Here is a 22944-nt window from a genome sequence, read left to right on the forward strand (position 1 = left end):
ATTTTAAAATTTTTTTTTTTTAATGATACTGCCTGTAAGGAAAATTCATTTCGTTGTCTCAAATTGAGACAATGACAATAAATTTGAATACAATACAATACAATAGTAATGAAGATGAGGCGTTAGATAATCTTGGGAGATGTCCACCAGTAGCAATGGCATCCGTACCTGGGACAGTTCCGCAGTAACATCCCTATACCTTGAAGTTCTGACCTTACAAAGCTCTCCAGGATTGGGAGCAGGGGAATGCCTTTCTGTGCATAATTTGTTTAAGGCATTGATGCTACCAGAACAGCTGGTCATTATTAAATGTACTGCACACTGGTGCTGGGGACCCTATAGCAAAACGCAATGAGTTGCCGATAGTGTATCCAAACTGTGCAGCCTGTACATCCAAATGCGTGGTGACATCAGGTAAACAGATACTAGCAAATAGAATGGTCCTGCCAGATATGAGGGAGGTATGTGCATTACAGAGGGACGCCTCTGATAACCAAAAACAACTATGGAAACAAGAGGGCTGTTCCATTGACTCCACCACAGGTCTTTGGCTCACCCCGCTTGGGTAAGTTTGTATATCTGATGCATTTTTACCTGTTTTACTAACAAATTCCTGGGATGTCAGGACTGTCTTATGAAGAAAGACTGGATAGACTTGGTTTATACTTTTTAGAATTTAGGAGATTGAGAGGGGATCTTATAGAAACACAAAATTCTTAAGGGGTTGGACAGGCTAGATGCAGGAAGATTGCTCCCGATGTTGGGGAAGTCCAGGACAAGGGGTCACAACTTAAGGATAAGGGGGAAATCCTTTAAAACCGAGAGGAGAAGAACTTTTTTCACACAGAGAGTGGTGAATCTCTGGAACTCTCTGCCACAGAGGGTAGTCGAGGCCAGTTCATTGGCTATATTTAAGAGGGAGTTAGATGTGGCCCTTGTGGCTAAAGGGATCAGAGGGTATGGAGAGAAAGCAGGTACGGGATACTGAGTTGGATGATCAGCCATGATCATAGTGAATGGTGGTGCAGGCTCGAAGGGCTGGAAACTACAGTAACATTGTTGTTAATCCCAGGTTTGGCCAATGTTTTTAGTACATCTTGTACCATGTAAACAAAATGCCTTTGATGTGATGCATTCTGTGGAAATCTTTTCCTGTACCTCTGACCATGACTAATGTCTGTGGAATGTGCTAAGGGGACAAAAAAAACCTATTTAATGCAATGTAATTCTGTTGTTCAGAGAAGTGGACCGAGGACAGTCGAGTGTCTACATTGGTCACTTAGCTGGAATTCTCGCTCCCTTCCATCGGCCGATAATAAGTAAAGTTTTGAACTGGTCTACCAAACAGTTTGTGTGGTGTCTGTTTATTAAGAAGCGAACCTGGTTTAGTTGTTAAGAAAAGTAGCTTTTCCAAATGTAGGAGTTAAAACTCAAATCAGGTGAGGAATAGAAGAAGGTGCAATATAGCTTTGGCAGATAAATGATAGAGGGAAATTGAATGAGATCCATTGAGATTCTACAGGTATATTAAAAACAAACTGGCTGCAAGGGAGGGAATAACAATCCGAAAGGATCAACATAGTCGTCTATTTGTCAAGCTATGGGAGATGGGCCAAGTGTTAAATGATGACTTCCCACATGAAGTTGCTGAGAAGCTCAAAGAAGCAAAGGAATTAAGGGAAACAAATAGTAACGTGTTGGACAATAACCGAATTACAAAAGACTTGCCAGCAATCTTAAAGAATATCAAGAAAGATAAATCCCAATAGCCTGACCAAGTGCATACTAGGACATTGTTGGATGCTAGGGAAGTAATTCCTGGCCCTGCATCATTTGTAGCTGTGGGGGAGGTACCAGAAGACTGGGAATGGGTAACATACTTTATTTAAGAAGGGCTGCATGGACAAGCCAGGGCAGTGAGCCCAACATCAGTGACAGACAAGTTATCAAGTGGGGGGGGGGGGGGGGGGGGGGGGGGGGGGGGGGGGGAGAATTGTGAGCGACAGGATCAACCAGCAATGTGGATGGGCAAGGGTTAACTAGGAACAGCCAGCACAGCTTTGTGTATGGGAAATTGTCTCTCTCAAAAATTGGCATGCTTGCATTCATCAGTAAGGGAGATTTTTTGAAGAGCTGACAAAGAGGATTGAGGAGAGCAGGATGGTGTATATTGTCTCTATGGACTTTAGCAACGCCATTGACAAGGTCCTGCATGGTAGACTGGTCCAGAAGATTAGATCATATGGGATCTAGTGCGGGCTAGTCAACTGGACTCAAAATTGGCTCATTGGAACAAGTCAGAGGGTGGTATTGGAGGTTCTTTTAATCCTGACTGGAAGCAGGTGACAAATGGTATGCCACAAGGAACTATGCTACTAGGCTGGGTTCATAGTTGTGTGTATATTAACAACTTGGATGACAATATAGTTTGCGTGGTTAGGCTTATGGTAAAATTGCAGTTGACACCAAAATTAGCATTATAGTGGACGATCCAAGTTTACAAAAGGATATAGATCAAACATCCATATGTGGATCAAAAGAAGTGGGACAGAAATGGCTGATGAAATTTAACTTTGACAACCATGTGGTGATGCATTTTGGCAAGTCAAACCAGGGAAAGGTTTTGCAGAGTAATTGATGAATTCTTGGAGAAGTGTTGTGGAGCAGATACACAATTCCCCAAAAGTGGTGACACACGTAGACGGGATGGTGAGGGAGACATATGGCATGCTTGTATTCATCTATAAGGCTGTTGAGTAGAAGTTGGGACACCACAATCCAAGACATTGGTGAAACCACATTTAGAGTATTGGGCACAGTTTTTCTCAATATTTTAAATGAAGGAGACCGTTAAGCTTGAAAGGGTACAGATCCGAGGGTCAATTTCCTCATGCTAAAGGTGTTTCGTACATGGAAAGAGCTGCCAGAGGAAGATATAGGGGCAGGTACAGTGGCATTCAGGTAGTTATACGGAGATGAAAATGTTAGAGGGATATAGGCCAAGTACAAGCCACCAGGACTTGTACAGCTACAAAACCTGGTCAGCATGCATGAGTTTAGCAAAAGGGCCAGTTTCCATGCTTTACAACTCTACAGCTTCATGAGTGAGACACAACTAACATATGAACTCCAATAGTATTAAATCCAACACAGTATTACAGACTTGTTTGTTCCTATGAAATTCAAAAATACCCCTATCGCTCCACTTTTAGGATTTGTTCTTTCATCAATCCTACGCGCTTTCGATGCCATTTGTTACGATACTATGGTGGTATTAGAGAACAACAGACTGTGGGACATCTGCAAAAGAGAAGCCTCACGTTACCCAGGTACAGCCTGTACACTTCTCAAATCATTATTAGACAACTATAAAAGATAATGGTAATAAAAGGTCTGCGAATTATTCTCAAAATGCAAAGCTACATTGTGTAGAAAAACTTCTAATTGTTATGAAAAATCTTCTGATTGTTTTCATAACCAATTAGCATACAAGGGCCCCATGATATTTCTAAGTTTAAATTTAAGCTGCAGTTATTAGTGATTGTTATATTGCAGCATGGAACTAGGCCCTTTGGCACAATTCATCCATGCCAACCAAGATGTTTTCCGAGCTAATCCCATTTGCCTACAGATAGTCCACATCCCTTAAAACCTTTGTGATCCATGGACCTTTTTAAATGTCTTTTAAATGTTGTACTTGCCCTACCTCTACCTTATTCCACTGGTGTGTTCCATATGCCATCCAACCACGGTCAAAAACATGCATCAGAGGTCCCCTTTAAGTCTTTCCCCTTTCATCTTAAACCTTTGTCCTCTAGTTTTAGACACCCCTATCCGCGGACAAAGACTGCCTTTCCATCTTATCTATGTCTCCGTGATTTTGTTTTTAAGATCTCTGCAAGGTCACCCCTCCATTTCCTTTGCTTCAAACAAAAAAAGCTTCTTCTTCTAACTCAATCCCTCCAGCCTTGGCATCATCATTGTGATTTTTTTCTGTACCCTCTCTAATGCAATTGCTTCCTTCCTGTAGTATGGCTACCAGAACTGTGCAGAATTTTCCAGGTGCTGTCTCACCAACATCTTATGCGGTCTTATATTTTGTGCCCCATCTCATGAAGACAAATGTGCAACTTAACTTCATCACCTTGTTTACCTGGGAAACATGTTTTTGTACCCCTCAATTACTCTGTTCTTCATCCCTCACCAGGGTCCAGTCATTTACCATGCATGCCCTGGTCTAACATACCAAAACTGCATTTGTCCAAATTAGCTTCTATCTGTCATTGCATGGCCTACGTTCGCAGTTGATTTAGGTTTGGACAAAATATTGCACTGTCAAGCACACGGCCAATTTTGATGCCATCTGCAAATTAATCATGTAATGTCTTATTAATGTAATCTACAATCTTATCCAAATAGTGAATATGTTGAACAACAGTGGGCCCATCACTGACCCCTGCGTCACACCACCGGTCACAGCTCTCAATTCTGAAGAAGAGTTTGAATAAAAGCAGTATTGAAGACCACACAGTATATTTTAACTGAAAACTGCTCACTCTGCTACAAGAGAAACAATAAACATTGCATAATGGCCCAACAAATAGCAGCAGGTGCTAAAACTGTACATTTGGGTTGTCAGACAAAATAATTAGGGCCATGAGAAGCTCAACTTCAGACAAGTGACAATTTCAATGCATCATTTTAGTTGTAAAGCGATACGCCAAGCCAATCCAAATTAGCATTCCATCTGCCAGAACGCCATGGAGTTCAAATTGTCATGAACAGGTACACTATAAATCAGTCTGAAGGAGGGTTTCGACCCGAAATGTCACCCATTCCTTCTTTCCATGCTGCCTGTCGCGCTGAGTTACTCCAGCATTTTGCGTCTACCTTTGATTTAAACCAGCATCTGCAGTTCTTTCCTACATAAATTATTCCCCTATTACTTTGCTGAGTATTAATAATTTGTCATAATGCCACAGGCAGAATGCATTGATATTAATTCAGTCAAATAACCACTGAGACACGTTGATTCTCATGAGCTGAATAAACTGTACTCACTTAGTTTTGTGTTTTCTGTACGGTTTAACAGATCAACAAAAAATTGATTTATTTTTCACTTGCAAAGTATAAATCTGGCTAGGTTTGTGCTTGCCTCCTGCATCTTCCTGAGAAATGCGATTTTACAGGACAAAATGATCATGTGTAATCCAAGATAACCCAAAGTTTGCCTCTTATATAATGTTAGTTATAGGTCAGAGTGTATTACTTTCGTCTTCCATGTCAGGAGTTTGAGAGTTCAAGTCTGAGGATTTGAACAGGAAATAGCCTCGGGATGGTGGTGAAGGCAGATATGAGAGTGGCGTTTAGGCGGCTTTTAGATAAGCACACAGATATGCAGGGAATGGAGGGATATGGATCATGTGCAGGCTTCAATGTTTAACTTTGCATCGTTTGCGCAGATATCATGAGCTGAAGGGCCTGTTCCTGTGCTGCACTATTCTATGTTCTATATCAATGAATCTCAGATAATGCATAGGCTTTAGTTGATATTTATGGCAGGTAACATTGATCCAGAGCTATTGGCAATGATCACCTCCACATGAGAAAATCCAACCATCTCAACTTGACAATCAATGGAATTATCAGTGCCAAGACCTTGACCTTTTTTTTTTGAGAGGATTGGAAGAGAGAGGATTGGAAGATTGAGTGGAATTTTGAGACAACTATCTGCAGATGATATCTCACCATCCTTACCGTTACAATGTAATTTCTACTAGCTTTGGCAACGAAGCCTTTCTGTCACACTACTGTTTGTTCAGCCTTGCCCAGGAAAGCCAAATTCAGTGAATAATATTTTATCTGTTCATTGTGTTTAGTATTTTAGCCTAGTCTCTTTTGTTCCCATCAGGACCAACTTGGGAGAGGGGAGTGGGAAAGATCACCGTAGGCGCAAAATGAATCTCTCTTACCAAGTTTAACAAAAACAAATCACATAGGGAAAAGTGCAAAACAAGAAACAATTATTGCCTGTTACTTCCATTTTTGATAAAATTTGACCATTTGTTTTGTGTTTCAAACCAACCTAATAACACTATTCAAAACTATCTATGTATTGTATTACCACAGTAACATGTACAAAGCCTTTGTCTAATGGGTCCTCAAATAAACATAGAAATTGGAGAAATAATTGCGAATCAAGTTATAATTGCATAGGCATTGCATTGATGGTGTGTTGAAAAGCAGCAAAACCCTGATCCACTAACTGTGTGGTGCTATAAAGAACAATAAATGTAGGTGATCCATACTGCACATGCACATGTCAGGCAGCATCCATGGTAGCAGTTCATAAGTGATGGGAGCAGAATTAAGCCATTTGGCCCATCAAGTCTACTCCACTATTCAATCATGGCTGATCTCTCTCTCCCTCTCAACCCCATTCTCCTATCTTCTTCCCATAACTCCTGACACCCATACTAATCAAACCCGTACTGTCACCTCCTTGTCACAGTAGAGGAGCTTGCACGTGCCCAAGATCCTGACAGCTAAACCATCAGAACTATGCTCCTGACTGGGTCACCCACAGGCCGGCTGTGGGGAGGTTCCTGACACAGTGCACATCCAGCAGTGATACAGGTTGATGGGGTCTGGCCAGCAATGGAGCATCACAACGGCTGAGAAGGCCTGCAGCATGGAAAGACTCTTTAGTCGGAGGGTGGTGAACCTGTGGAATTCTTTGCCACAGGCCAAGTAAATGGACATTTTTAAGACAGCGATAGATTGATGCTTGATTAGTGCAGGTGTCAGGGGTCATGGGGAGAAGGTAGGAGAATGGGGTTAGGAGGGAAAGGTGGATCAGCCATGATTGAATGGCAGAGTAGACTTGATGGGCCGAATGGCCCATGTCTGCTCCTATCACATGACCTCATGACTCTCAACAATTGTGGAGTCAATGCCTTTTGGACCTGGGACTTTCTCAGTCAAGAACTGTGTGATGTTTGGCTGTGCTAAAGTCTCCTCACGTTAAAAGATGTCATGCACATGTGTCCACCATAAATGGACACACCATAAAGTCTGTGGCTCCAGGTCTGGTCTTTTCAGCCATCTCAAGACCCACGGAAAAGACCTGCCAGGAGGACAATCATACTAGACCTAGAGTGTTTTCCAATGAGCCAAGATAGTTTTATTGTCATGTCCCAGATAGGACAATGAAATTCTTACTTGTTGCAGCATAACAGAATATGTAAACATAATACAGAACAGAAGATAAAAGTTCAGTGTGCCTATAGACCATATATACACAATAAATAAACAGATATAGTGCAATAATAATAATAATACTGTTATTGTTCAGAGCTTATTTGATGTCATGTTTAATAGCCTGATGGCTGAGGGGAAGAATGATGAAGATCGTATGGAGAAAGAAAGTTAAAGTTTCAGATGAACAGAGTGACACAGTGTGGAAACAGGCCCTTCGGCCCATCTTGCCCACATGTTCCTGTTACATTAGTCCCACCTGCCCGTATTTGGTCCATACCCCTCCAAATCCGTCTTATCCATCAAGTCAAGTCAAGTCAAGTTTATTTGTCACATACACATACGAGATGTGCAGTGAAATGAAAGTGGCAATGCTCGCGGACTTTTGTGCAAAAGACAAACAACAAAACAACCAAACAAATTATAAACACAGTCATAACACACATATTCTTTTACATAATAAATAATGGAAGGAAAAACGTTCAGTAGAGTTAGTCCCTGGTGAGATAGGCGTTTACAGTCCAAATTGCCTCTGGGAAGAAACTCCTTCTCAACCTCTCCGTTCTCACCGCATGGCAACGGAGGCGTTTGCCTGACCATAGCAGCTGGAACAGTCCGTTGCAGGGGTGGAAGGGGTCTCCCATGATTTTATTTGCTCTGGAGTTGCACCTCCTGTTGTATAGTTCCTGCAGGGGGGCGAGTGAAGTTCCCATAGTGCGTTCGGCCGAACGCACTACTCTCTGCAGAGCCTTCTTGTCCTTGGCAGAGCAATTCCCAAACCAGATGGTAATGTTCCCGGACAAGATGCATTCCACCGCCGCTGCGTAGAAGCACTGGAGGATCCTCGGAGACACTCTGAATTTCCTCAATTGCCTGAGGTGGTAAAGGCGCTGCCTTGCCTTACTCCCGAGTGCCGAGGCGTGTGATGCCCATGTCATATCCTCGGAGATGTGGACTCCCAGATATTTAAAACAGTTTACCCTATCCACCGGATCCCCATTTATCCTCAATGGAGTGTACGTCCTCGGATGATGTGCCCTCCTAAAGTCCATGATCAGCTCCTTCGTTTTTTTGATGTTACAAGGAACATCATGTACCTCTCTGACGGTTTAATCCTGATGAAAACTCAATCAATGAATAATGTTAATTGTGTTTTTCTCAACAGATGCTTCCTGACTACTTACAGCACTTTGTCTCTGTATTTCATATTTGCATGATCTGCATTTGTTTTGCTTTTTAAAAAAAATGATTTTGGATAAACTTTGGATTACAGTAGCAACTCAACATAAAGCAACACACATGTCATTAAAATATGCACAATGCTACTATGTGAAAACTTATTAAAATATTTTAAGGCAACAATTCTGATTCGATCTATCAAAACACTAAAAAACCCATTTTATTATAGCCCAAGTAATCAAGTAAAAATGGTGGATCACCTACCCAAGCTGGATTTAAGCTAAATGCAGAGGCACAAAGAAGTCAGCAGAAAAGATTAATTCTGCTGATGTTGGATGTCGATGACTTTAAGACAAAAGTTGGTGTCCAAAGTAGTTATCCACATCTATGGCAGTGTCAACTGCTAATTAGCATTGCATGAGGACGATTAGACCAACAAATTCAAAACAAAATGCAGAAAAAGTCAGCACAATTGGTTCAAAATCAGTAACAAAAGGAACGCATACCTATAAAAGCAATCCCAGCCCCTCATGTTGTCTCCAAGTTTTTGCCTTCCTATTTCACCCAGCAGCATTCTTCCCCCCCCCCCCCCCCCATCACCACAATCTTTATATTCAGCAGCCAAGTGAACACTCCCTTTCATCAATTAAATTAATCATTTAGCATCTGTACAATAGGTTAAAAAATATGACAACTTGCTCATAAAGTAGAATTTCTGACCGTGAATTTCATTGCTAGTTTGGAGAAAAGAATTGTCAAAAATTGGAGAAAATATTTGTTTAAAGTGGTAGTGCTGAGGGGAAAAGGGTCTAGGAGGGAGACCTTGTTCACTATAGCATTTTTTATTTGGCTGCTTGAGGCAGCATTAACACAAGTAGTTACAGAGCTCATGGTCCCTTGCAGTGTCATTAGCTGCATACTTACCATACCAATCAATATTGGACTCATGCAAATGCATTACGGCTTTGTATTGTACCCAACAACACAGTACCAAAAGCAATACAGTAATGAAGCATACCTATTACACTTACCACTGATATAATGCACTTAATATTCTGGCCACAAATCTTGCCTAGTGTTTTTGTTTACCACAGGGTGGGAGGAACGAGGATAAAGAATTATATAACTATTGTGTATGACTGGACTGCAGCAGCAGTCACTTTAATAACAAGGAACATCATCAGCAATCATTTGATCATTTACTTTTTGCACCAATGTGTGATTTTACCCACAGCAAAAGGGAATGAAACCACCTTCTTGACAGCTTCTCATGAAACATGTGCTGCCCTCTTCACAGTTCCACTCGAATAAATCATTCCATTGTAAATGCTTGCAGCCAGTACTGCAAACATCAGTCTGGCTGCGATCGAGCCGATGAGATGGGTCATCTTTTTCAGGTGGGCACTAAACGATGGTGGCAGTTTTAAAAGAATTATGAAAATTTTAAATAATCATTAGCAGGTAAAAAAAAAGCAAAGTAGTGCACTGAGGGGTGCTATTTAAAAGGTTTCCCGTCGCTCTTTTCTGATGTTGGCGCTTTAAAAAAAATCAGAATGTTGCAAAGATCAATTGCTTAACAGCTGGGCGCTACTGTAAATGGTCAATTTCGCAAGGAATGTAATATCCACGTAATTGACAGTATCTTAGTCATTGCATAATGAAGGACAGTTTTGGCTCCAGGAGCTTTTTATAGAGTTTACTAAACACCATACAACAAATGTACAATAAACGAAAGCTTAATTACTAACAGGTAAACTGTCAATTACAAACAGAATCCAATTATTGAATGACCAACCTGGAATCGGGACTATCCTTTTATTGAGCTGTTTGGTTATTCTGGATTGCTTTAAATAAATGCCACGTAAAAAAAGGACATTATATCGTTGAAATACGTTAATTAATTCCACATGAATACAAGGCAGAAACACATTTCAGTACCTCGATCAAACAAAAAGTCTAATTGCAAATGCGCTTTCAGCTCAGTGACAGCAGGCAGCCCCCAGGTTGAGGGAGGGAGGGGGTGACTTATAGAGGGGACCTCTACCGTGCAGCGTACGTACACGGGAGTTCAGGGTGAGAGCTCACTGTCTGGGGAGCGGGGGTCGCGTTCCCCTCTCGGGCTCAGCACGGGCTCGTGCAACTCCTCCAAAACGCGCGTGCACGCGAAAAAACAGACAGTGGGGAAAACACATTGCACATACAGTGTGTGTGTGTGTGTATACACACACAACACACACACACATATATATATATATATATACACATGCACATTTAAACTGCAATGCCACCAATACACTTCGAGGTGATTAAACTTTCGAGAGTGCAAAGACTTGCAAGATTGAACATCTGGCAACTTTGGATGGCGGCGGCTGGGGAGGTGGTCAGCGTGTCCGGGAAGTTTGCTCAGTGCTCTGGCCGGCGCGGTGCGGTGCGGTGCAGCCGCTGGTTGACGGACGGGCCGATCCCCGGGAGCAGCGCGCGCTGAGCCCCCGGTAGACTCGCCGCCGGACAGCTCACCCACCACCACCTCTCGACTCAAATCCCAGCCTCAACAACAACAAAAAAGCTGACGCACACTTTCAGAACACACCCGTGCACGCTTAGCAACGCTATTTCCATCAGGAGTTAACCGCTTCACACACAAAAAAAAGTTCTAAGGGACGCCAACTTTACCTTAGTCTTGCAGGTTTGGATGGTCCGCTGGAAATGCCTTGTTTTTTTATTATATTATTGATGGATGGCCGTGTTTCGCCCCCCTTTTCTTCCTGCTCCGGAATGTGAGCCGCTCGCAAGTTGCTGGAGTGACGTCGCTGGAAGCAGCGCTGGACTGTGCTCCGGCTCCCGCACGCCAGCTTTCAAAACCACGGCAGGCATCCGTTTAAAGGGAAACCGCTGTCAAGCTGCAGGCAGCATCCATCAGTCCCGTGCCGACGCCGTCGCTATGTGAATGTGCATGGGTTTGAGTTTGCACGTTCACTGGTGCCCAGCTGTGGGAGAGATCTGGTGGAGGAACCGAGACTCCTCTCAAGTCCTGGTCACCACTTGCAGGCCTTGCCCGCCCCACTGACACAATAAACCCAGAAGAGAGACACAAAAAGCTGGAGTAACTCAGCGGGTCAGACAGCATCTCTGGAGAGAAGGATGGGGGGTGACTTTTCGGGTCAAGTCTCTTCTCCAGAACTCAAGTCAGTCTTTTCCTAACCAAGAGTCAAGAGTGTAGGAAGGAACGACAGATGCTGGTTTAAACCGAAGATAGACACAAAAAGCTGGGGTAACTCAGCGGGACCGACAGAATCTCTGGAGAGAAGGAATAGGTGACGTTTTATTGGCATATGTCCCAGATAAAACAATTACATTCTTACTTGCAGCAGCTCAACAGAATATGTAAAATAGAACACTGTAAACAATATAATAACCCGCAGTTTTCTCGCCCCACTTTGGCTCATGGCTGAGGAATGATTCACAAGAAAATTGCAGCAGTTGATATCCCAGAGCTGTTTCCACCCTCCAATTTGTTGGTGGCAAATCTGCTCCAACAAATCCAAGGTTGGATTGCAACCTTGTCGTGGTCGGGGAGCTTGTGTGTTTCAGTGACCCCTAGAGCTATGCCAGCGGGAGATTCGTCTCCTGTTAGGATCTCCCACGCTGGACAGGTCGAATGGTAGAGGCGAGACGAAGAGCGATCCACTGGTCCTCCAGGTTGGAGATTGAGCACAGGGCTAACAACCCTGTCTCGTAAAACAAATATGTTACAGAAACAGCAACTGAAGGAATCAACACTACTGGGCATGATGGACTTCCAGAGCTACCTGACCTGGGGTAGTGTCCTGAAGCTAGCCCAGAACAGACAGGAGTGGAGGACCTCCGTTGCTGCCCTACATGCCAGGATGCACAATAGGCAATAAATAAGTAAGTAAGTAAGTACTCTGCCCCAAACCACAACTCCTCTTCTCTGGCAGCTCCCAGTCGCCCTGAATTTTCCAATATACCAAAAGAAATCTATCTTCCCTTTAAATACCTCCAACAATCTAGCCTTCACAGTTCTGTGGGGTTGGGAATTCCAGACTCACCACCCGATTTAAACATTCTTAGCCCTCTTTTGAAACCCTGTCTTGGTCTCATCGTCTCTCCCAATGTCTGCACCAGTCCTATAACCCTCAGAAATACATGCATCTCACAAATACTGACCTCTTGATCATCCCTGAAGGTAATCAGTATACCATTTGTGTTCAGCTGCCAAAGTCCACAGGTATGAGGTTCCTTACCTGTTTTCTCTGACTCTCACTCTCCCTCCTACCTCCAGAACACTTCTTAAAACCTTAATTCTGATCACAGTTTGAAGATCTATCTAAATATCTCTCATGGCTCAGCACTATCTTTTGCCTCTTGATGCATTTGTAAAATGTTTTGAAACATCTTATTCCTTTTAAAGCGCTATACAAAGGTACTTTGCTCAGTTTACATAGAAACATAGAAAACAGGTGCAGGAGTAGGTCATTCAGCCCTTCGAGCCAGCTCCGCCATTCAATAGGATCATGACGGATCATCCTAAATCAGTACCCCGTTCCATCTTTCTCCACATATCCCTTGATTCCATTAGACCAAAGAGCTATATCTAACTCTCTTCAAAACATCCAGTGAATTGGCCTCCACTGCCTGTTGTGGCAGAGAATTCCACAGATTCACAACTCTGGGTGAAAATGTTTTTTTCTCATCTAAATGGCCTACCCTTTATTCTTAACCTATGACCCCTGGTTCTGGACTCCCTCAACATCTGGAACATTTTTCCTGCATCCATCCTGTCCAATCCCTTTAGAATTTTATATATGTCTGTAAGATACCCTCTCATCCTTCTAAATTCCAGTGAATATAAGCCCAGTCGATCCATTCTTTCATCATATGTCAATCCCGCCATCCTGGGATTTAACCTGGTGAACCTGTGCTGCACTCCCTCAATAGCTAGAAGCACTTCCTCAAATTAGGAGACCAAATCTGCACACAATACTCCAGGTGTGGTCTCACCACTGCAAATGTGCAACTGCAGTAGGACTTCCTTGCTCCTATAGTAAAATCCTCTCGCTATGAAGGCCAATGTGCCATTTGCTTTCTTCACTGCCTGCTGCATGCTTACTTTCAGTACAAGGACATCCAGGTCTCGTTGCACCTCCCCTTTTCCTAATCTGACACAATTCAGTTAATAATCTTCTTGTGACACCATTCAGGTAATAATCTGCCTTCTGGAACTTCAACTCTGCAATTGCACCACTGCTGTGTAGACATACTTCAGACTTACATTTTACTCTTACTCTCTCAGTCTATTTCACTTTTGATTCCAGACTGTGAGGATTTCCATAGGGCATAGAAATGGAAGCGAAGGAACATAATCTTTGGCCCACAATGTCTTTGTCATACTAGGTTTTCCCATGATTCTATTCAGAAAGTTCTCCCTAAATCCTTCAGTCATTCTAATCTTATCCAAATATCTTCTATAAACCAAGCTTTGATCATACCTTTCTTGCCACCATTGTCTATTTCTTGATGATCTATAAAATGCCTTTTAATATTTTGTTACATTTAATTGCTACTATGAAAGTGAAAGTTTCAACTAAAAATTGTTCCCTGTACTCACTGATTCTAGGTTATTTCAGATAATTTTCCATGTTCTATTTTCTCAATTGTTTGATATTTCTTTCCCTGGTGTTTTATTCAATATTTTCAATTTTTACATTTAAATTATATTTCCACTACTTGAAACCCACAAGCATTAAAACAATGCATTATACAGCCTTATTACAATAAGTGCCGCTCAGCACTGGACATTTGTTCTGGCAATAGTTTTGCCACAGGAAATACATTCATTTTGTGAAAGAATGCTCAAGATTTACTGAATGGTTTACACATCACATGGATGCACCAGATTCTTCGAGAAAACCACTGTAAAAAGAATGAAGACAATCAGTAGGAAGAATAGAGAAAATAAGGCCTGCCAAATAAGGAAAACGTTTACCAGTATTCTTTGTACATTTTGGTGCATGAACAACCAATTAAGACATGACAGGCCTTTTCCAACAAAGTAAAACTTTGGAAAAAAAAGAGATACTTTCTGATTTGTTTTCTGGGAACACTATAAAATATATTTTATTATTTTCTTTCAGTAATACATCAATTAAGCATCCAAAATAACAGATTCCAATTTAGCCATTATAGAATTACTTGTGAATGTTATTCCTTGGAACATAAGCTTTATTAGAGATTTCAAATCATTGCTAAGAAAGATAATAATTTCATCGTAATAACAAAACATAATCATTTTTTTGCTATTATAATAAGATTAAGGTCGATTTAATTGTCCGGAATGCAGTTATATTGTGATGAAAAGTTTCATAGCGCATGAAAATTCACTAGTTTTCTCACAGTACCTTTAGCTTAACATTGTGGCATAGCAGAACCATTGAGACAAGGCTACAGCGTAATGGCCCACAAGTCACTGTCAAAGTAATAGGAAGCACAGATGGTACAGCAATTTCACGTGACACAGTTAAACATGCATATCCAAAATGCATAAGAAGGAACTGCAGATGCTGGTTTAAGCCAAAGATAGACACAAAAAGCTGGAGTAACTCATTGGGACAGGGAGCATCTCTGGAGACAAGGAATGAGTGAAGTTTCAGGTTGACACACTTCTCTCCAGAGATGCTGCCTGTCCCACTGAGTTATTCCAGATTTTTGTGTCTATCTTAATGCATATCCAAAATAATTCTGTTTAGAAAAATAACATAGAAATTCTGTGCAAGTTGCTAAACTCTGCCATTAGCTTCAGGAAAACAAACCAGCAATCCTGCATCAGCACTACAATGCACAAAATATTAGACAGGCAGATATCTATCCAGAGTTGCTGCCTATCCCGCTGAGTTACTCCAGCATTTTGTGGCTATCTTTGGTTTAAACAGCAGTTCCTTCCTACAAATGGACATAATCTTTTCAGCTTCTCGTAATTGCAGATAGATGTGAACAAAATACCCCAGTAAATTACTTGCTATGTGTACTTTTAGTATTGTGATTTGTATTGATAAGAGCTCGGCAGTTTCAATAACAGTAAAAGGTAATGATCGGATTGTAATTTAATGGGCTGCACTGTGGTGCAGCGGGAGAGTTGCTACCTTACAGCACCAAAGACCCATGTTCCATCCTGACTGTGGGATCTGTACGGAGTTTGTGCATTCTCTCTGTGACCGGTGCTCCGGTTTCCTTCCACATTCCAAAGACATACAGGTATGTAGGTTTATTAGCTTCAGTAAAAATTGTAAAATGTCCCCAGTGTGTAGGATAGTGTTATTATAGGGTGAATGGGGATCGCTGATCCACATGGACTCGGTGGGCCGAAAGACTCGTTTCCGCACTGTATCTCAAAACTAGACTAAATACCACAATACTTCATTCTGACTAATAAAAACATGAGAAGGTTCTTTGCCTTCGTTAAGGCAGGCCCTTGATACACTGTTTCCCTCATTATTTAATTGCCAGCATATTCTTTCAATATGTAAAAAATGTAAACTACTTAAACATAAAGAGTGTAACAGACCAGTGTTTTATCTATAGTGCCAGACGAAATTAATACCTGGTTTAATTAAGGACGTAAGGTTTAATACCGTAATTTAATAACATTTTAAGTTTGGTTTTGTAATCAAGATTTATACGTCAAGAAATTAAAAAAAGGTACTGCATTTATTTGTTATTACATAGTAAAGCTTCAGCTGCATATTTTAATTGAAAACATTCTAGATTGAACACTATTGACCTTGAAGCTGTGCCCAAGATCCCTAATTTTTGTGTGGCTATTCCTAATTTCCATGTGGCCACTCCTGCAACTACCTCCAATTCACCCATTTTCACAATCGTTACTTGGAAATATGTTGGGATTTTTTTCAATGTTGTTAGATTAAAATCCTGGAACTCCATATGTGGCAACACTATTGCAGTATTTCATCACCTGGATTATCTATATAACTAAAAGTCCCATCTTGACCACTTCCTGTCTGCGCTGTATATTGATTTTAGAAAAGATGCTACCATATATTGCTATGACTTTTGGCCATCTTACCCGCAGTCCTCCTCCGCTGAGGCAGCCCCGAGGATTTTTCCGATCGATGAAAAATAAAAAAGTTATGAGTGTTTAAAAAATCTTGAGATCAGCTGATTGGTCCTCTCGCCTGTCAATCACCATGATGAAGGTAACGCCCCTTCGGGGAGGGGCAGGACTATAAAACCCCGGATGCCTGGATGTGAGTCAGTCACTCTGGAAGATCGCGAGGGAGAGTCCACAACTGTGATTCTAAGTTGTGAATCAACTGAACTGTGAGTCTGCAATGTACTAGCAATAAATGATTTGTTAGCCCTTACTGACAATGTAATGTGTTGCTTGGCAATTTGGTGGCCTGCACTCTGCTTGAAATGCTATGAAATTGAATTTGGTGGCCTGCACTCTGCTTGAAATGCTATGAAATTGAATTTGGTAGCCTGCACGCTGCTTGAAATGTCATGAAATTGAATTTAGTGGCCTGCACTCTGCTTGAAATGCCATGAAATAGAATTTGGTGGCCTGCACTCTGCTTGAAATGCTATGAAAATGAATTTGGTGGCCTGCACTCTGCTTGAAATGTTATGAAAATGAATTTGGTGGCCTGCACTCTGCTTGAAATGCTATGAAATTGAATTTGGTGGCCTGCACTCTGCTTGAAATGCCATGAAATAGAATTTGGTGGCCAGCACTCTCCTTGAAATGGAATTTCAAGGATTAGCCATGAGTGACCTGCCAGCCCACCTGCCCTGAGTGACTGAGCTGCCAGCCCACCTGCCCTGAGTGACTGAGCTGCCAGCCCACCAGGCCTGAGTGGCTGAGCTGCCAGCCCACCAGGCCTGAGTGGCTGAGCTGCCAGCCCACCAGGCCTGAGTGGCTGAGGCCTGAGTGGCTGAGCTGCCAGCCCACCAGGCCTGAGTGGCTGAGCTGCCAGCCCCCAGGCCTGAGTGGCTGAGCTGCCAGCCCACCAGGCCTGAGTGGCTGAGCTGCCAGCCCACCAGGCCTGAGTGACTGAGCTGCCAGCCCACCAGGCCTGAGTGACTGAGCTGCCAGCCCACCAGGCCTGAGTGACTGAGCTGCCAGCCCACCAGGCCTGAATGACTGAGCTGCCAGCCCAAGAATCCATTCGGCCCACAATGTCCATACTAGCCCTCTGTAAACCAATCTTTCTGCCCACGTCCCATACTAGCGCTCCAGAAAGCCCCCCCACTGGCCACCAATATTGGAATTGGCGGAGAAGTGGAATATAGCGTTGGGGGACCGTGTGAACATGGGACCCAATGGGTCGCACTTAGATATAATAGATAGATATAATTTATTGCCACACAACCAGGGTCGGTGGAAATTTGGGTTGTCAGCAGCAGTACAATAATAAAGAACACACAACCACAATAAAACTGTAACACAAACATCCACCACAGCAATCATCACTGTGGTGGAAGGCACAAAATTTGGCCAGTCCTCCTCCATTCCCCACCCCCCCCTGTGGACAGGACCAGAGTCCAGAGTCAGTACAGGATCGGCTCTTCCTCACCGGAGACCGCGGCTTTAAGATGGTGTAGGCCGATCGGTCGAGATTTAAAGACTCCGCCGCAGCCAGAAGCACCGTAGACTGCAGGGCCGGCGGTCGAAGCTCCCCTCCAGGGGTGATGGTGAATCCATGAAGTTGGCCGTGGGCCGGCAGTGATGGCTTCTTCTTCCCCCGGGTCCCCCACGAGGGATCCCGGGCTGTAGACGCCGCGCCAGCTGGAACTTTGCAGACCGCGGCTTCAGGCTGCCGGCAGCCCCGGGCCAGCGAAACGGAGCGCTCCCCTCCAGCGAGCCCCAGCGAGGGCTCACCCACTCCACAACGAGAGTCCACGCTGCGCCCGCCGCTGAAGCCCCCAAGCGCGTCCCCGGGAAAGGCCGCGCCGATCCTTGATGTTAGGCCACGGGGGAGGCGACCTGAAAAAACTCGCCTCTCCATGGAGGAGGCGACCAAAGCTGTTTCCCCCTTACCCCCCCACACCACCCCCCACACAAAACACATGAAGGAACATTAAATACATACTTTAAAACATACTAAAAAATAAAAAATGGTTGAAAAAACTGACGCGCTGCTGACATGGCTGCTGCCAGAGCAGCGCCCCCTACAGCAGACTTAATCTAGTAGTAATTAAATAAGTCAATTTATCACCAATTTTGCAAGAGCAATTATGTACAGGCAATTAAGCAGACCTTGCCAGTGAAGTCCATGTGCCATAAAGGAATGAAATACATCCCCCACAGTCTTTGAGCTACCAGTATTTTCAATAACATCAAAAAAATGCATGCACTCACAACACGTTGCTTATCTGAATCTTTGACCATCAGCTATTTTTCTGACTGATTGTTTAATAACAGTTAAACAAATGAACAAAGTGGTGCTCATCTCTGGATAAATAAATTTCTGAAAGTATCCTGGAGATTTCTTGGAGAATGTTACTGAGCTACTGAGACTGAGCTGAGTCTGAGCTTTTCAGCAGAGGTTGAGTAGTTTGGGACGGAGCTTAGGAGGATGAGGGATGGTCTTATATAGGTGTATATAAATCATGAGAGGAATAGATCAGGTAGATACACAGTCTCTTGCCCAGAGAAGGTGAAATGAGGACCAGAGGACATAGGTTTAAGGTGAAGGGGAAAAGGTTTAATAGGAATCTGAGGGGTAGCTTTTTCACACAAAGGGTGGCGGATGTATGAAATAAGCTGCTGGAGGAGGTAGCTGAGGCAGGGATGATCCCAACATTTAAGAAACAGTTTGAAAGATACACGGATAGGACAGGTTTAGAGGGATATGGATCAAATGCTGGCAGGTGGGACTGGTGTAGCTGGGTCATGTTGGCCGATGTGGGCTATAAAGGGCCTGTTTCCACACTGTATCACTCTATGAATCTATGTTACGTAGAATAGTAAGATTAAACGAGAACTTACCAGTTTGAAGTTTAATCTGTATTTTATGAGGAGTTACGATGAGGGATTACGTGAAGAACCCGTCCAGCACGCACACGCGACATACTTCAAAGCAGCAGTGTGGAATCACAGACAGACACAGTAATTGAAATAAATATAGTAAAGAAATAGAGAGCTTAGTTACCAGTTTGGTCTCTATTATTGAGGGTGGGAGCGGAGGGCACGTAATCCCTCATCGTAACTCCTCATAAAATACAGATCAAACTTCAAACTGGTAAGTTCTCGTTTAATCTTACTATTTTACTTCGGAGTCACGTGAGTGACTAAGTGAAGATTTTAAAGCGCTGTGATTTCAAACCGTGTAACAGTTCATACTTCACTCGCTGCCGAAGTCATTTGAGGGAGGAAGTATGTTATCGTAATCAACCATGAATCAGTTTGTAAAACAAAAATGGCGTTATCAACAATAACAAGACAAAAAAGCTCCCTCGGGCTTAAATTATATATTTGAAGATTCTAATGTTATTACTGCAACCGATACAGGTTCTGCCATCGGCTTGTTACAAAGTTAGGAACGTATGCTCCCTAGACCACCCTGCTGTAGCCATCCATCCTCTTAGTCACTGACGTGGAAGCTGCCCTGGTGGAATAAGATTTATACACGTTAGTATTTACTCCAGCAACTCCCAGTACCTGCTTGAGCCACTAGAGATAGTTTAGCTCGTCACCCGACCATGAGGTTTTCTTGTGGCTGACCCACAAGGCTTTTTCCTCTCCCTCGGGTATTTCTTATTGTGTCAATGTAGTTCATTAAGTGGGTCATGACACATAACCGTGGTTCAGGTGGGTATGCCCGGAATTCCATGACTGGACCTGATGTTCCTGGTCTGCTCTGTTTGGCCAGCCCCTGAATGGAAAATGTGACACTATCTGGTGTTATCACCATGTTGTCCAATCGCAGTAGATGGAAGAACTGGGTCTTTGTGCTGAGGTAAGGCCGTCAGCATATCCATCTTCAGGGTAGGCTGTTCCAGGGTGAGAGACCTGGCTGGTGATCATCCCCTAAGGTACGTCAGGACCTCACTGACTTCCCAATTTGGGTGTACCTAGTTCTGGGGAATGGGAATTGAATATACCTCTCCTGAATTTGATCACCAGTGGGTGGTACTCTTGCCCTGTTGTCGTGGTGCCTGAGGTGAGTAGGCTGACAGAGTACTTCTGGCTATATTGATGGTGCAGTAGCTGAGTCCTTCATTGTGGTGAAGGCCTGCCAGGAACTCCAGTACAGGTTTTGTTGTAGTTGAATGTGTAGTTCCTGAGTTTGAGCAGTTTCTTCCCAGGTATGTTCCCTAGTGGATATGCGACAGAATGCTGTCATCATGTTGATAGTGCTGTGTGATCCAGGCCCAGCAGTGGTCTTCCCAATTCTGTAATCCAGGCCCTTTCTTCCTGCAACCTAGTAGTTTATCATGGCATGGATGGTTTATGCCTGAACTGGGTGGGTTGATAAGCCTAGGCTATTGGGATTCATAGGGTTTTGATGACCATGTCGAGGACCATTGGGAACCATGACTGTGGGTTTAGTCCACTGTATTTTGCGTAGTACCTGACTGATGAGACCGTAGTACCTATTGATGAGGTAGAAAGAAGGGGAGAACATAGAGATTAGTTTCCCCCCACCCCAATATGCGGAAATGTATCCATGCAACTGCCTTGAGTTGGTTTCATGTGACATACATTGGTACGTGGCGATTCAATTGGAATATAAGGTAATCGATATCTGGTGTCCATATTGCTTTGTAATCTCAGCAAATACTTTTGGTTTAAATGTTCGTTTACAGTATTTAGCTCACCTTATAGGTAAGTTACTGATGGTCAAACATGTTTGACGACATACGGTTACCAATTGTTAAATAAATTGTCACATAATATCGATTTTATTCCGCCCAAGTGGTTTGGTATATACCACCACTGTGATGTTGTTAATTTATAAACGAACATGCAAAATGGTGCACTACTGAACAATATGCTTGCCCAATAGTGAGGAAGTTTTATTTATATAGCACGTTTTAAGTCAACTCGTATTGACACCAAAGTACTTTACAAAAATAGATAATACCTTTACATACCATAGAAAGGTTAACAAATAAAGAAAATGGACTCAACACATATAGAGTTCTACACAAATGTCGTCCTCCTCCTCCCACCCCCCACAGCAGAATCAAATTTCCACTGTGGGGAAAGGCACCAGAATGTTAAGTCCTCTTCCTCTGAAAACCCCCGAGATCGGCCCTTTTGTGGCCTTGCAGCCAGTCCGATGAATATACTCAATAGAACATACTCAATATTTCTAACTAGGTTTAATGCCCAGTGTCTATAGTGATGACACTCCAGATTAGTCCATTTGCCACCATATTCTAGGTATGGGATATAGTTTGAGCACTAGTATCTCAGCTCATTGGAAAGGTACAATGTTCAGTAGCTGGTAATGCTGCTACTATCCCAATTACTTTTGCCACGTAGTTGATAGGTGGTTAAATGTTGCCATAACTGATAGCATTAATGAATACCAGATAGACAATGTTGTGGATGGGGTCAACGTAGATATCTGGATAATATGACAGAGCCCAGGCTAAAATAAGTTAGTAGCTAATGCAGCCGATATAGCTATTCCAAGGATAGTCTGTCGTGAATATATAGACATGCCATGACAAAAATGTTCCTTAAGTGTCAGGGCTGGTTTGAAATTCTGTAATAGCTTCGGCTCATATGCCAATTCAATAATGTCAACTCAAGTCAAGTCAAGTTTATTTGTCACATACACATGCGAGATACGCAGTGAATGAAAAGTGGCAATGCTCGCCATGGTTGCCCCATCCAAGTAAATTGTGGTATATCCAAAATCTTATATAAAAGGGTACTGAATAGTATGCATCTTTAAAGTCGATGTCTACCATAAAGTATCCTTGGAATCCATGGTAGTAGTTACAATTCCATAAGTGGGTATACCCGGTGAAATACTCAAGTGGTTAATCAATGATGGTGCGACATTCACCATCTTGGGGTTTTTTGGTACCAAAGGCTCATATGAGATTTCTTATGATCCCTGGTATATCTTTCCCAGTAGCTAGACCCTCATGTTTCTTAGTGGGAGGGTAGACCCTTTGGGGTGCAAACTGAACTGGTGGCAAGATATTAATTCTATTCCCCTTGAATATTTTTTGGTATATAACTACCAAGAGTGATAGCTTCCCAACCAGGTGTGATTTCCCCCCCTCTGTTAGTACAAACCCTTCACCTTTATGTGATGGTAAGAACCATACTTATCTATCTTCACTGTTGTTGGTGTGTTCATTTCTTCGGTTCCTGGTTCCTTGTCTGTAGGGATGGTGTTTGTTGGGGGTTGACGCATTTTCCATGGGGCCCGCTCTGGACTCTGGCCTAAAAGGCTTACGGGATTGGCATGCAGGCCCCGCGCTTTCACTAGTACCAACGTAGACGCC

The 22944-nt window shown here is 42.9% G+C and overlaps 1 protein-coding gene across 4 annotated transcripts in view; it reads right to left on the reverse strand.

Moving 5' to 3' along the window:
* The window catches only part of gulp1b (GULP PTB domain containing engulfment adaptor 1b), a 317776-nt gene extending 305375 nt beyond the window's left edge, over positions 1-12401 (reverse strand). For 2 of the 4 annotated variants that reach the window (XM_055637816.1, XM_055637817.1), the window contains exon 1: positions 11110-12379. The gene's annotated coding sequence lies outside the window, so the exon portion shown is untranslated. Of the gene's footprint in view, positions 1-10231; positions 10248-11109 lie in introns of those variants that run through there. The other 2 variants (XM_055637822.1, XM_055637818.1) reach the window with 2 other exon arrangements.
* Positions 12402-22944: the final 10543 nt, after the last annotated feature.

The sequence above is a fragment of the Leucoraja erinacea genome, chromosome 7, assembly GCF_028641065.1.
Source record: "Leucoraja erinacea ecotype New England chromosome 7, Leri_hhj_1, whole genome shotgun sequence".
Taxonomy (NCBI): domain Eukaryota; kingdom Metazoa; phylum Chordata; class Chondrichthyes; order Rajiformes; family Rajidae; genus Leucoraja; species Leucoraja erinaceus.